The sequence below is a fragment of the Capsicum annuum genome, chromosome 5, assembly GCF_002878395.1.
Source record: "Capsicum annuum cultivar UCD-10X-F1 chromosome 5, UCD10Xv1.1, whole genome shotgun sequence".
In the NCBI taxonomy this organism is placed as follows: domain Eukaryota; kingdom Viridiplantae; phylum Streptophyta; class Magnoliopsida; order Solanales; family Solanaceae; genus Capsicum; species Capsicum annuum.
In genome coordinates, this window is record NC_061115.1 from 32016820 (window position 1) to 32034506 (window position 17687).

Here is a 17687-nt window from a genome sequence, read left to right on the forward strand (position 1 = left end):
CTATTTCTATTTTTGCAAGGGCATTTAGGTCTTTTCCCTTCACCCATTTGGTCCAAAACATGAGACTTAGGGTCCAAAAAGCATAATTTGCTATCTTATTCACTAAATCCTGTCAAAAGAAAGCATTCTTTCTCAAGAACAAACCCTAGCCTCTTCAAAAGAAATAAGGGATTTAAGCTTAATTCTCAAGAAAGTCATCAAGAACCATCACAAATTCATCAATTAAGGTATGTATGATGTTCATTCATGGGTTCTTTTTACCCATGGAGCCCAAGAATCCATTTTCTAGTTTAAAGTTACGATTATTATATGTTGTTATGAATTATCTATATGAAGCTATTATGAACTTTGATTTCAAATTATGTTTACCATGTGTTTTCATTGGAATTTGTTCGTGACACATTTGAATGGTGATTTTTGTATGTCACATCCTTAAACCATGATTTTAGTATTGCAATTATGTTATTATCACATGATTTAACAATTCCCATGCTTTAACTGATGGCCCTTATGTGTTTGATGAAATGCCTAAGTGTTGAATGTTGAACAAGGATTCCCCTCTATGGTTTCAAAGTTTTCATGTGGTCCTATTATTATTGATATCGAGTCCCGGAGGTTATGAATACCCAAAATTTAGATGTTTACATAGTTTCAGTATCTTCAGAATGATTTCAGATAAACTATGAGCATTATCATTCAGTCAAGTTAATCATGATTAGTTGTTTGTTCAGTTAAGCATAGTTCATTTCCGTAATCAGTGTTAGTTCAGTTGAGAGTAGGATTTAGCACCGAGCGAACCTAGGGATGGGGGCTCAACTACCAGTAGAGGGTGTGACCTTTAATAGCAGTCTCTTAGTTCTAGAACTACGTAGCCAGTATAGGTTAGAGATATCAACCTGCCAGTTGAGGGTTGATAAAGTGTTCACCTTCCAATTGAGGGTAACACATATCTCATTAGAGCACCTGCCAGTTAAGGGTGACTCTTTAGTGGATCCACATAACTATTTTTAGTACCCATGGCGCGGAACTGACACCCTTCTAACTGGAGTTACAGGTTGGACTCCAATTAGCTTATGTTGGGGTATGTCGGTTAGATAATACCTCCCATAATTTTAGTTTTAGTATTCAGTTCAAAACTTAGTTCAATTTTTCTTGACCGTAGCATACAGTTATCAATTATTCAGTTATCAAATTTTAATATTTCAGTTTATAGACTATTTCAGAATCATATTATGTGCTTGGTCATGCGTTCTCAGGTTTCACAGTTTTCATACAGTTATAATCAATTATTCCATGATATTTATTCAATCAGTTCGTATTCACTTACATGAACCCGTGTATATTAGCCTAACCTCATCTTATATACCAGTTCATTTAAATTACTGATTGCATATTCATTTCTTGCGCTATGATGTCTTATATCATAGGTTCGATGCTCAATTTCCCAACTGTATTTAGATAGTCTAGCATATCAGCAGCATCAGCACTGGTTAGTCCTTATATATCAAAGACTGTTCATGTTTATTTCAGTATTTCAGTTCAGTAGTTAGTCGGAGTTAGTTGGGAGCTTATCCCATCCACTTCTCAGTCAGTTAGAGGCTTTTCAGACTATATCAGATAGTTAGCCAGTTTATTCGTTGTTATCATCAGTCTCTTTAGTATTGTTTTTAGACATTTTAGAACTATGATTTTAATCGTACGTTTTAGTATTTAAAACCTTATGGATTTTTTAGTTAAATTCCACACATGTTCTTTTGTTATCTATTTTATTTAGTGCTCACAATAGGTACCAGCTCATGGGTTAGCTTGTGGTCTCTTGGAACCGTAAGCACCATGTGGCGACCAGGGTGTATTTTTGGGTTGTTACATACCTATTACGGCAAGGCCCTAGTTCAGGTCGTGTTACATAATCTGGGTAGTAGAGGCTGAAATTGTGCTTCTAGCCATGACTCAAGTCACGACTCATGGCCATACCCTACAATTCATGACCTAAATAATTGGGATTGCTTCCAGGCGACTTTTGGACTATTGCTAAGGTTTTTTTTTGGTATTTTCCCACTTTTTTGACCTCAAAACTGTGCCAATAAAAAGCCAAAACAACCCCAGATCCCTCATTCTCAACACAACACCAAATTACTCAATAATTACGTGATTTTTCTCTTCTCCCAAGGCAAGAAATTAGGGTTCTTCATCTCCAAGTTCTAATCCTCAAAATTTTAATTCAAGAATCAAAAGTAATCAGGTATGTGGGGTTTGAATAAGGTTACTCTTTCATCTCTGTGCACAAAAGTTTTGCTTTTTTTGAATTGAATTTATGAGATTTCAATTTGGGTTCATACCCAATTTTTATGTTTTTGAAATTATGACATTATCATGTGATTTAAAGGTCAGTTAGCATAAGAATTTACCTTAGTCATGTTTTTACTTACATGATTGGTATTATGAGATGAATTTTAGTATTTTGGTATGAATTCTCATGAGTTGATAAATATGTATGATTTTCAGCATGATTTAACCATTTTACAAATAGAGCATAAGAATTTATCAAGACTCTCTCAGTTTACAAGAAGTTCAGATTTATTCTTTTAGATTACTATAGTATGATTTAGATTTAAGTTTTGATCTTATAATCTCAGGCATATATGAAATTCACATAGATATTCATGAGTATGATTTATTAACAAAAGTACAATAAATTTTTAGATTTATAAATCCAAATGCTTATTTTAAGGTGAATTTCATTAGTATGAGTATACATTATATATATATATATATATATATATATTATGGATTAGTATTTAACATCGAGAGGGGAATGTGGGTTCATCATATCCTATTCTTTAGAAACTATGTGCCATTGTAGGTTTAGGGGCCTCACTAGAAAAGCATCCCCCTTTCTCAATATGGGCTCAGTTTAGTGATCACTCCAATAAGTTTCTATTCCGATGGTAAGGGTAGAACAACCCTCCTCAATGTGGGTTAAACCTTGGACTCCATGCTTGCTCACATGATTTATGTCGGTTATGAGAATCTCTAACAGAAAAAGAATATTTTCAAAACATAGTGTAAGGACTCACAGTTTTGTCCAGAGATTATGTTACGGATTATTCCCTGTGAGATTTTAGCTTTTAGTTTTACCTATAATAATGGTGAGTCCTTTTACACTTAGCCTACATGATTTGAAAGTGTATTTTGCTTTAATTTTATTTATCTACAGAAAAGAGAGTTTTCAAAAACTAAGTGTATTAACTCACCAACTTATCAGATTGTGTTTGATACTCATGTTTTTATTATATTTCTACTTTAAGTTTATTTCAGTCTCTTTGTGAGTCTCCTTGCACTTAGCATGCATATTTTAAGATTATGCATTGATTTAGTTTTACTTGTTGCATTCACCCCCACTTAGTACATTCCAGAAGTACTGACCAAATATATGTCTGTGTGGCTACATTGTTTCATAATGTAGGTACCAGTTGTAGTCCACATCAGGTTTAGACAGTTTGTAGCTTCAAGCTAGTAGGTAATGAGTTCTCTTGATTCGAGGACTCAAGTCAACTATAGTTCCTGTATTATATGTTTTATTCAATTGTTTTGATTAGGGATAGCTGGGGTCATGTCCCGACTACCTATAGTCAGTATTAGTAGAGGATTCATAGGCATTCAATCAGAGTTGATGTATTCTATTTCAACTTTCTTTTATATAATTTAGTGATGTAAATGTTTTGAAATAGTTTTGTAATGAACGAGTCTATCTAGTGACATCTCTTTCGACTATTATTTCCAGTTTTATATAATTTATTTAGTTGCTCACGAACTATGCCAATATCATAGGTTATCTTAGATTACTTATGGTTCTAGGCACCGTGTGACGTCTAGGGGTAGTCTCGGAGCATTACAACAGATGACTCATTTATTATAACAGATGGACCATCTGTTGTATCTTTGATATTTTAATTATAAGTTTCAAGATTATTTAAATTACATTCTCATATTAGTATGTTGATGAAATTCTTTATCTCAAACGGTAGAGGCAACTTAAATTAACAAAGTATCATAGACCTCAACTTCTACTGTAACTTCTTTAGTAGGTAAAATAAACTCAGCAAAGAAGCGACAACTTCCGATGATAGAAAAATTGAGGAGATACTTGTTGAGTTTGAATAGGATGAGGACACAATGATTATTATATAGGGAAAAGGTCATATCCTAGTTTCATGGATTAGACTGGGGCAAAGAGGATTCTTATAGTGATGAACTTAAAGAATAAACATTTTATGACTATTAAGATCATCATGAATGAGGGAGTCATAAATATTTACGACTGTAACATACCCATTTTTAAAGAATGGGAATTTTGATTTGCATGGATCTTTTGTTGAATTTGTTCCCAATTTCTTTGAAGAAAAGTGGTAGAATAAATCACTTGCCAAAAAAGTTGCTCAATGATCGATTGACTTTTGAAGGTCGAAAATAGGAGCTTCTTAAAAAGAAGACTGGTACCACATGTGGGTCATACTCACTTGTATTTATTTAGAATTTGATAACCGACACTGGTATGATAACTCCAAGGACCTTATTGAATGACATTACAATGGCAAGGATGCAAGAGGTTTAGGCTGCTGGGGTAGCATGTAAAAGTTTGGATTCCTGATGTTGGTTGTCATTTGTTTATCTAGATGTGTAACAGTATTGGCGATGATAGTATTTTGTTTTTAGTATTTTAGTTAATTATTTATGTAATTGGTGATGACAATAGTTTAGTAATTTTAATTGATGTCCATTTGTTTTGTCATGAATTCTATTTTCTCTTTAGATTTGGAAACTTATAAATTATTACTAAAAATAGATTACTGAGTTCAAATATTCCAATAGATGTATTATCTGTTGTAAAAGATGATTCATCTATTGTAAATAATCAAACAAATATAGACATTTATTGCAATGCAATAGATAACTCATCTATTGGAAATAATCAAACAAATATAGACATCTTTTGCAATGCAACTGATAACTAGCCTATTGTAATATATGACTCATCTATTAGAAATTATCAAACGGATATAGATATCTATTGCAATAGATGACTAATCTATTACACATATAACTCATATGTTGAAACTTATCAAACAGATATAGACATCTTTTGCAACAGATAACTAACCTATTGCAATAGATAACCCGTCTATTGGAAATTATCAAACAGATATAGACATCTGTTGCATCAGATGACTAACCTGTATTAATAGATGATCTATTTTTTAGAAATTACCAAACAGATATAGACATTTGTTGCAATAGATGATCCATTTATTGGAAATAGGGATCATTTGGTACACTTATGGGATAAGTAAGGATATTCCATGAAATTATTTTAACCCTCTCTCCCTATGAGATAGTAGTCCCATAATGTTAGTACAAATAGTGAGATAAAATAGTCTCAAAATTAAGTAATACTTTATACCAAACATGGGATAAAGTTAATCTCAAACTTTATCTAACTATTATTTTTCTTATCCCTTCTACCAAACGACCCCTTAGTTGATCATGTAATTACTATGTAATTCATTGAGACTGTAATTGAACTTATAAAATGAAATACAATTGTAGTTAAATCAATTTATTTATTTCTAATCATAATTTTATATGAAGCATTTCACATCAAGTTAGTCAATTGATCACTCTATTTAGGATGAATATACTTAGTTGATCATATAATTACTATGTAATTATTGTGATTGTAATTGAACTTATAAACTAAAAGCTAATTATAGTTAAATTAATTTATTTATTATTAATAGTAGTTTAATACATAGCATTTCATGTTAAATTAGTCAATTGATCACTCTATTTAGGAAGAATATGCTTAGTTGATCACGCTATTACAATGTAATGCATTGAGATTGTAATTGAACTTATAAGTTGAAAGGTTATTGTATTTAAATCAATTTGTATATTACTAACCATGGCTTAATATGAATCATTTCACATTAAAATAGTTAATTGATCACTCTATTTAGGATGAGTACTCTTAGTTGATCATGTAATTACTATATAATTATTGTGATTGTAATTAAAATTATAAATTAAAAGCTAATTACATTTTAAATCAATTTGTTTCAATATATGAGTCATCTATTGGAAGAAATCAAACCACTAGCAAGACTAATTTGATTTCTTCCAATAGATGACCCACCTATAGAAAAAGATGAGTCATCTGTCAGAAGAAATCAAATCACTAGCAAAATTATTTTGATTCAATCCAATAGATAACCCATCCGTTGTAACAGATGAGTCATCTATTGGAAAAAATTAAATCAGTAGAAAAACTATTTTGATTTCTTCCCATAGATAACACATCTGTTGCAACAAATGATTCATCTGTCAGAGGAAATTAATCCAATAGCAATACTATTTTGACTCATTCCAATAGATGACCCATCTATTGCAATAAATGATTTATTTATTGAAAGAAATCAGTCCAGTAGAAGGACTAATTTGATTCATTCCAACAGATGACCCATCTGTTGCAACAGATGACCCATCTGTTGCAACAGATGAGTCATCTGTTGGAAATATTTTTGTACTGTGTTGTTTTTATTAAATTTTCTATTACCTTTTTTATTGTTTCAGAAATTAATTGTAATCTTTTTTAAGATTGTAATTAAATTTATTAATTAAAAACTCATTATATCTAAATAACTTTGCTTATTACTATTCATAGTTTAATATGAAGCATTTCTTATAAAACATGCGTAAAGTATGTTGGAAATAATCAAACATATCTTTATCTTCTATAATAGATGTGTATATTTTTTTGATTATTTTCAACAAACGAGTCATCTTTTGCAACGGATATAACATATGTTGCAACATAAGTTATTCCCACGCGTACAACAGTTATTGGACCATAAATAAAATATTTATATAATAAATAACATATATTACCAACAAAAATGATTAAAATTGTTAACTTCATAACTAAACCAACAACAAGACTATTTACTATTACAATAATTATGGAGCATTTTTATCCGGGAATGTAGTTTTTGCGACCAACCATCTTACATATGGAGCACGTATTTTTTTTGTTGGAAATAATTTCCCAACTCCATGCCTCCTCTTCATTCTCCTTCTTCCTGGTTTGCTTGGGTCAACATATGGAGAAGGTATTTCTCTCTCCATAATCTCCACAGGAACAATCGAAGAATCTTCAGGAGGTGCCCGACTAATAGCCTCACAATATACAATAATGTATATTTTCACCAAATAATATGGAGATGAGTACTCATAAATCTGATTTCAAAATTGTGAATTATATTAGGATCGGAGCGCTACCATAGCATGTGGACAAGGTATTTTATCCAAGTCAAAAACTTTACATGTATAAGTTTTTCTTTGAAGATTGACCATGGAAACATCACCATGACCATTGATACTAAACTTCTAACTGGATATTTGATGGGCCAATAACATTTTTTTTATTTGATGTACTTTGATATTTGTTTTTCCATTGAAGGAACAAGTCTGTTTGGTGAATTGACCAACTCCATACGCCTGCCATGAAATAATTTTGGAAACCTCATGTTTATTTTGTCAAATAGAGAGATAATGGAAAATTCTCTTTCAACGTCAAACATTGCATTCACCGACTTAGCAAAGTTTGATGTCGTAACATTATACCTATAAAATAATTTACTTAGTAAGACATAGTATTATAACTAACTCACACAAGACATAGTATCATTATGAAGATTGCTCGACTATGTTGACTGAGAATTGACCCTATATTGCTCGCAACAACGGGCTTAGATATTTGGTACTCCACCACTTCATATCCACTCTCATTATTAGGAATATTCATGTCCACACTATCTAGTTTATTATTAAACATATCTTATTGGTCTTGTTCTGTATTCTGATTCTCTATTGATTTTTCAACCACGTACACTCTTAAAATATGCCTAGCTGCAACACTCAAATAATCATGCAAACGAACCCGACCACTTTTCTTAAAAGGTAGGACCCTCTGATTTTCAAAAGAGTTGTGCACATAACTGATTGCAAGATCTTTCGGTTGACAATTTAGTTCATACTAGCTAATGATTAAGTTCAAAAAAACATCATGCAAAACATCTTTTTGAATTGTTATCACTATCGTCTCTAACATTTCACCATCCTTCAAATCCAAATAAATTAATTATTCTTCTCGACCCATTCATCATTACAATTAACCCCAAGTGTTATTGATTCCTCCATTAATGGTACCTAAAAAAATTATTTAAAAAATTTAATAATAGTATAATATATACAATAGAAAAATTATATGCACTATCATTATTATTGTCCCAACAGATGAGCCATATATTCTAATAGATGACTCCTCTGTTGGATTTAGCTTCTGATGCTATTCCAATGCTGTAACATTAATTCAATAGATGAGTCATTTGTTGCAATATATGAGTCATCTATTGATACAGATGACTTACATGTTGGAATTACTCTAACAGTAATGGAAACTATCCTTTAACTATTATAAATGAATACAATAGATGTTGGATAAGCTATTAAAAATTATTGAAAAAATATAGATATATCCAGATAAGAAATTGAACTAAAAATCATTATTTTACTTACCAAAACAACCTATGAAGTAATGGCTAGCAATATACGAACAAAATTTGATACAAAAATTTGGTCTAGTAGAAGCAGTAACGGCAACTACAACAACAATAATGGTATGACAAGTAGTAGTAGAAGATGATGATGATAATGAATAAGAATAAGATGATGATGATGATGAAGAAGAAAAACAACAACAACAGCGAAAAAAACAATAGAGAAAATCACCAAAAGTGAAGAGAGAGAAAATAAGAGCAACAGTCACATTTTTTCCTCAATTTATGGTTATTAGGGCTTTATATTGGGTCAAAGTGTAAAATAAAAAACTTGAGTGAAATTATCAAACGAGTCAAAATTTATTAATCCATCATTGTAACATCCCGAGACTACTCCTTGGATATCAGACGGTGCTTAGGACTACAAGTAATCATATACCCAATAGTACTGGTTTAACGTATGAGCAACTAATTAAACATACATAAGAACTAAAAATTTTTGAATGGAAGCATAATCATGAGATAATGTATTTTAATACATTGCTATTAAAAGTTCACAACACTGGTTATATATAAAAAATTAAAATTGAATACATCAACTCTAACTGACTGTCTATGAAGCCTCTACTAATACTGACTATAGGTGGCTAGGACATGACCCCCAGCTATCACTAATTAATATAAACAAATTAAAATAAAATATTGAAACTATAATCGACTTGAGTCCTAAAATGAAGAGAACTTATCACCTATTGTATGGAAGTATCAACTGCTTAATTATGATTTTGTGAGCTAAAACTGCTACCTACATTATGAAACAATGTAGCCATACAAACATATATATAATCAGTACTTATGGAATGTACTGAATATAAGGGGTGAATGTAATAATTAAAACTGATGTAAATCATAAGCTTAAAACATATATGCTAAAGTGTAGATAGACTCACTATGTTCATGAATAAAACTTAAACCTCAAATATCAAAATATACAAGTAGTAAAGCATAATCTAGTGAATTCAGTGAGTCGTTACACTTAGTTTCTGAAATTAATATTTCTGTAATTCTTATAACTGACATAAATCATGTAAGCAACATGAAGTTCAACATTAGGCCTATGTTTAAGAGGTTTGCTCTATACATTGCCATGAATATAGAACCATGACATGAGTCATTACTAAGTTGATCCCATTTGGTCAAGGTAGACACTCTCTGGCGAGGAACCCTTTACCTATGGTGGCACATAGTTATTGGAAATTTGGATGAACCCCCACCTCTGTGTGCTAAATACTACTCTCAAAACATACTAGTACTCATAATATATGAAAATCAACATAAAGTAAGCATATAGGATTACAAGTATGGAACTTAATCATGCATCTGTTGCTAAATCATGCTCATAAGTAAGTATGTGAATTTTATATCATGTATGAGATTATAAGATAAAACCTGAAATTGTAATCATATTGTAATGGTCTGTAATCTGAAATAGTAAGTCTGAATTGCTTGTAAATTAAATGAATCACATTAAAATCATATACATTTACCAACTTATGGTAATTCATGTCAAGAGCAGTAAACTTTACTTCATAAGACCAACTATATGAGAAAAACATGGGTAAACCAAGCATTTTCATAATAATTACAATTAATTCATAAGAGAGCATCATAGTTTCAAAGTCATGTAAAGTGGGTATGAATCCTAATCATCAAATTCATAAATTCATATGAAAATTTGTGTTTTTGGACACAGAGATGGAAGGAATCCTTATTCATACCCCACATACTTGAACTTCTTAATTTCTTGAAGGAAACTTTGCGTTTGGTGTCCTCGGGGTGGAAATTAGAATAAACCAATTTTGTTTCTCTTGAGAATGGAGAGGAGAAAGTACGATAAAAACTTACTAAGTGCTGAGAAAATAATGTTTATTGAGTGATAAGTCGTGGGGGGAAGATTTTAAGGTAAGAAAAGGACCAAACTATCCCTAAGGAAACTAAAACAAAATCACAGACATTTTTCGTCTAACGACTTGGTTGACAACCCATCAACCCATTGATGGCTAGTCAATCTCAGGCTGATTTTGAGCTTTACTCATTAAGGTTGATGACTTCAGTTGATGGGTCACCAAGCAATTGAAGGCTCGTCAAGCCAGATCGTCAATCTTTGACGGACAGATACCCCCGATAAAATAAGCATAACTTTCTACTCTAATATCGAATTAAGATGAAATTAGATGCACTAAAAAAAGACTCAAAGATCTTTCATTTGATAGATCTTGTGTTAGAAACACTTCATATCCAAGGGGTTATTATCATTTGAAGTTGAATCAAAAGGAATCTCAAACTAGAACTTGGCTGAAAGAGGAGTTTTTAATTCAACTACGTGTAAGGGACTTCTCATGAACCTAAAACACATAGTAACCCACAAAGAACATGCATGAACTCTGAGAATGTTTATATATCTCCTTTCGGATCATCCGTCCTTAAATGAAGACTGAAGTTAGGATGAAAAGAATGTGTTTACTAACATGAAACTGAATTTTCCAAAATTGATCACATTTCACAATTGGAATCATTGTTCCCTAAAGTACTGACTCAGCTGATACATATAGAATATGAACACATGCAAAGGAATCATATGGAACAATGTAGACATAAAATTATAATAACACAATACTAAGAGGGAAATATATTACCCCTGTTGAATTGTTGCTAGGAGTGAACAAATAAAGGTACAAGGCTATCATGTTTCAGAATGAAGGATATAGCTGAGCTAAAAAGATAAAATCCCAAACATGAAGCAGATTTCTAAGCTAACTTGACACTGCAACAAATACATATACTGCTATAAATACGTCGTAGCTAAATATGAAAGGTTTCGTAGCTAAACACTTTAGCCATAAATTATTTTTTTGTAGCATTCGTAGCAAGAAGTGGTGTAACTAATAGTTAGCTATAGACTTTACATAGTTCGTGGCTAAGGACTAACCCATATATATACAAAAGAATTTGTGTTGTAGATGTGATGGTAAATATATTTTTCTACAAACATACACTTATAGAAAATAATTTTAATCTTCTGACACGAAAAACAAAATTTGTAGCAATTTTAATTTTGTAGACACAATATTTTCTATTGTGGCAAAAGACTTGATTTATTTGCTATGAAAATTCAAACTTTGTGGCTATATTATTTTTTAGTTCGTGGCATAGATAATTGTATTTATCTATAAGTTAGAAAATCTATAACTATCAATTGAAATATTTGCCACAAATATTTTTGTACATAGCTAAAAATTCATTGTTTCTTGCACGAATTAAATAAATTTTATCTATTATTAAAAAGATTTGCTACGTAAAGTGAAAATTTATAGCCATATTTTGGGCAATTAAGTATAAGGTTTTAACCGTGACTATAAAAAACTCATTGCTACAAATGAAGAATATTGTCAAAAAAAAATTATTAATTACAAAAAAAATTATAATATAGCTAAAATTAAAAAATTTAAATTTCAAAATAAATTTAAAGCAACACATAATTACATTTAGAATAATCACAATACATAATTCTTGTATGATATCAATTACAATAACACCATCTTGCCTAAGATCCTTAATGATATAGTCTCTTCTCTTTCTTATGTCAATGTCCCGAAGCTGCTCTAATCTCCCAAGTTCACCTGCGAGTTTTTGATAAAATAAATTAATGACAAAAAGCAAAAACAATTGTATCATACATATAATTTAAGAGGTAGCGTAACAATATATTTTACCTAAAAAATCTTTACCAAAATTTCTTATAACATTCTGAAATGACCAATTTTTGTAAGATAATGAAACTCAATAATCTTCAAAAGAATCACAACACCCAAACAATTCAATCTTTTTCATAAAAATGTTTCTTTTAACAAGGCTTTCAAAACCTACCGACATTAAAATGTAAATTAACAAACATTTGATTCTAGTGGTGTGTACAGTAAAATGACATAAATTTTACTCAAAAAGAAAAAAACATTTAGAAAGCAAAAGGCCAATTTACTTTATTTTCAATTTCACTCTCAATATAAAATGGTGTCATCATTGTTCACCTTAGATCAATGAAAATCAATCTACATAAATTAACAATAAAATTGTTTCAATATCTACAATTATAATAACTTAAAGAAAAAGATAAAAATATTATTAAACAATAATAGAGAGGAAAGAAAATTAAAATTTAAGCAATAGAAGGTTAAGATAAAATAGCAAATCTAAACTAGCAAAGGGGAAGGGGCAAAGGGGTGTTGCTGCAGGAGAAAGGAAAAGAAGTCTACTGGCTTAGATTTTGTGACATTCGAGTTGGCAGCTTGGCCTTTCTTGCTCTTTTTTTTGGGGGGGGGGGGGGGGTTTCCATCCACTGTCCGATGTCTGCATTGGAGCTCCGACTAATTCGGATCGCGCATTGCAGGGCCCATTGAGGTGGCAGCGCTCCCGACAACATTTTATCCATACCCAGGGTCGAACCCTCGACCTCTGATTAAGGGTGAAGCAGCCCCATCCACTACACCACAACCCATGTTGGTGGCCTTTCTTGTTTATATCCCTACTATATATCTTCTTCTTTTTTTCCCCTTTTAATCAAAATTATATAGGGTGATATATAATGAAAATTATTTTTCTTCCTTAATTTTACTTTAAAAATTAAACTTCTCCATCAATTTTAACTATAAATATTCTTCCTCCTCTTTTTCTATTTATGTTTTTAACTACCTATTTTGCACTTATGCTATTGATCTTCATTCTTCTATACCTCTTTATCATGATAATTTTTTATGTTTAAATATTTTTAGTAAATGCTTTAAATAAAAAAATCAAGTATTATTTTCTAGACAAAAAAAAATAAAAGTTAGAAACATTTATTTAGTATATAAGTTCATGATGTTCTAAATGAAAAAAATGATCTAGATAAGAAAATTAATCTATTAATAATCATCAAAACTATAATATTTATTTATACAAGTGAAACAACAAATAAAAATAACTTTATAAATATATTTCAATGCATGTAATACAGTAATATTTAATAAAAATGGAGAAATATTTTACAACAAATGAATTCCTAAATTTTACTTATATTGTAAGTAAATTTTAATTTATTATTTAGAATATTTCATTAATGATAATTGAAATCATTTATCTATATAAACAATAGAAGTTAAAGAGAAAGATGAAAGTTAACAATGTACACAATACATGTGCATACATATGTGTATATACATATTTATACATGTAATAAAATAACAATCATAAAAAATAGCATTAGCTTTTGTGGAAAGTTCATAAAAATATTATTCTACTTATAATACTAAAGAATTTAAATAAAAAATATATAAATGCTAGAGTAAAATAGATAATATATAGTAAAAAAAGATATTATATAAGTGAAAAACTATAAATGTCAAGGTTAAAATAGACATTGTCGAGGTAAAAAGGGAGAGAATGTTTATTATTCAAAGTTGAGGAGGAAGTTTGATTTTTAAAGTAATGTTGAGAAAAAAATGATTTTCACCCAATAATAAATGTAGTAATAATTATGGCTAAAAAGGTTCATATATTAAAAAGAAAATTATTTTTTGAAAAATTATAAAGATATACAATATACATTTAATGGAATAGAACAAATTAATTTGTTTCATGAAAAAAATTATACTCTCTCTCTCTTGATATGTGTGTGACTAGAAATATTAGAACTATACAAAAATGATTAGAACTAAAAACAATGATTAAAATTTTAATTTAGCAATGATTATAATTACATAATTATTTGGATTAATTAATATTAAAGGTCACATATTATGCCTTTTTATTGAATTATTATACTATGAGTTGGGTCATACTGCAAAACCTCATGTTTCAAGATCACTGTGAAACTTACAACTCATTACCTTAAGTCGTATAGACATCTTACGAGTTGTAAGATGTGAGTCATAGCCATGGCAGCGTGGGGTGATTTGAGTTCTGTTCAAGTTACGACTTGATCCTAGGAGTTGTCATTTGAAGTTACGAGTCGTACGAAGAGAAGTCGTAAGGTCAGTAGCCTAGGTTCTGTAAGTTTCTGTCCAAGTTACGAGTGGGGGGCTACAAGTTGTATTGAGATGTAACGAGTCATAAGTTTAGACTCATATGTTCACCAGTGTATACCATCTTTGTCCCTGCTAAGCTTACAAGTCATGATATCAACTTGTATCCTTATCTTACGAGTCGTAAGATTGTCTCGTGACAACTGGCGGTTAATTTCTGTAAGATTAGTTAAGGGTCCTTTTGGTCTTTTCCGCTCTTATAACTCCCAACCCACGACTTATAACTCAAAAGGAGCGTTATTTTCCTCCACTTTCAGTTGATTAACAACACTTTTCTCCTCTCATCCTCAAGCACAACAAGATTAGGGTTCTCTTACCAAATCATCTCTCAAGTCTTGAAGTTCAATTCCTTTTCATAAGTCAAGAAATTCCATGTATGTAGGGTTTTGAACAAGGTTAACCTTTCATCCTTGTGCCCGAAAAACATGATTTTTAAGATTAAATTTACATGTTTTACCCTAGGGTCCATCCCTCAACTTCTCATATATTGAAGTATAACTTTATCTTGTGATTTAAAGGCTAAAGATGCATAAAGGTTACATCTATTTATGTTTTGAACTTTAAGATTGATATTGTGATTTGAATTTCATTACCTTGATTTGGATTCTGACGAAAGATTTTTATATAGGTATTGAGCCTTATAGTTTGTTATAAGTACTATGAAAGAAAGTAAGAGTTTCAAGATTTAAGAGGAAGTATTAAGTTTACAAGAAAGTCTAAGGTTTTAAGCTCCATTCATATGCAATATAGCATGATTCAAGAAAGCTTGATCCTTTGACCTAAAGAAAAGACATGAAATCCACAAGTGTTCATCTTGATTATGATTTAAAATTAAGAGAAGCATAACTGGTTTTCAGTCTATAAACCCTTATGCTATTTTAAGGTGGATTTCTTAAGTATAAGCATATATATATATATATATATATATATATATATATATATTACAACGCCCCAAGAGTATAATATGGATGCCACACAGTGCTTACGGTCTCAAGTGACCACAAGCTAAGCCATGAGTTGGTACCTGCTGTAAGCAATGAATAATAATAACAAAATACACATGTACGGAATAACTGAATAAGCCATAAGGTTTTAGGAACTAAAAACAATACTAAAACATTTTTGAATCATAATTCTAAAAACAACTACCAAAAAATAACTGTCTAAACACTGATAAAAGTAATGACAAACTAACTGACTGTTAAAGTGTTCAAAAGCCTCTAAAATTGACTAAATAAGAGTTGATAAGACAGGCCCCAACTAACTCCAACTGACTACTAAACTAAAAATATACTGAAATAAGCATAATCAATCCTCGAAATATGAGGACTCACCACTGCTGCTGATGTGTTAGATGTCTAAGTGTGGTCGGGAACCTGAGCGTTCGAACCTATAATATGATACGTCATAACGCAAGAAATGAGTATGTGGTCAGTACATTGAATGTACTGGTATACTAGATTTTGTTAGGCTGGTATGCATGGGCTCATGTGCATGAATAATAACTGACTGAATGAATAGCATGAAATAACTAATGCATAGTATGTGTGAAAATTGTAAAATCTGAGAATGCATGACTAAGCATATAACATACTACTGAAGTAGTCTGTAAACCAAAATATTAAAACATAGATAACTGAGTAACTGATAACTGTATGCTATGACCAAGCAAACTTAAAACCGACCTCTGTACTGAATACTGAACTGAGACTGTGGGAGGTACTATCTAACCGACATGCCCCATTTTAAGATGATTGGGGTCCAACTTGCGACCTTAGTTAAAAGGGTGTCAGTACCATACCACTAGCACTAATAATAGTTGTGTGGATCCACTAATCTACTGAAGAACCAGTGTATTAAGCCTAAATTGATGGGTGATCCTGGGCGGAGTCAATCCTAAACTGACGGGTCACCCCTGGGAAGTAGTCAAGCCTAAATTGACGGGTGACTCCTTATAACCCACGCTGGCTATGTGGTTCTAGAATAAGGGACTATTACTAACAACATTGCCTAACTGACGGGAAAGCTGCCGTCCTATATTTACTCGGTGTTAAATCCTACTCCCAATAGAAAGAAACTGATTACTGAACAAAATTGAGCTTATCTGAGCCAACAACTGAGCAATGACACTAATTGAATAACAAGGTTCATAATTTATCTAAAATCATTCTGAAGAATCTAAAAACTAGGTAAATAACTAAGTTTTGGGTATTCATAACCCCTAGCACTGAATGAAAAATAACAATAAAGGCATCTAAAAGCTTCAAAACCATAATGGGGAAAAATCATTCCATAAAATCATTCTCTTTGTCATTTCATCAAACACTTGAAATTCATACACTTGAGCATGGGAATAGTTAAACATATGCTACTAACATAATTGCAATACCAAAATCATGGTTTAAGGATGCAACATACGAAAATCATCATTCAAACGTGTCATGGACAAATTCCAATGAAAACACATGGCAAACATGATTTGAAATCAAAGTTCATAATAGCTTTATGTAGATAATTCATAACAACATATAGAAATCATAACTCAAAACTTGAAAATGTATTCTTGGACTCCATGGGTGTAACGCCCCGGAACTAGTACCTAGAACACTATACGGTGCTCATGACCCCAAAGGACCACTAGCTAACCCAAGACTGATATCTGTACCTGAACACTGCATAATATACGTAAATAAATGCAGAAACATAAGTTGTAAGGACATAAGTTTTAAATATGAAACATAAAATCTAATAAAATAATGTTTAAATAGGGTACAGAAATACCCAAAACTGAAATAAACTATCTGAATATATTATAGTCTTAAAGCCTCTAACTGTCTGAATAAGGATTTGATGGGACATGTCCCCAACTAACTCCAACTACTGAAATGAACTAAGTACTGAAATGATAAAGTAATGATCATGTCCTCGAAGGATGAGGACTCACATCTAACTC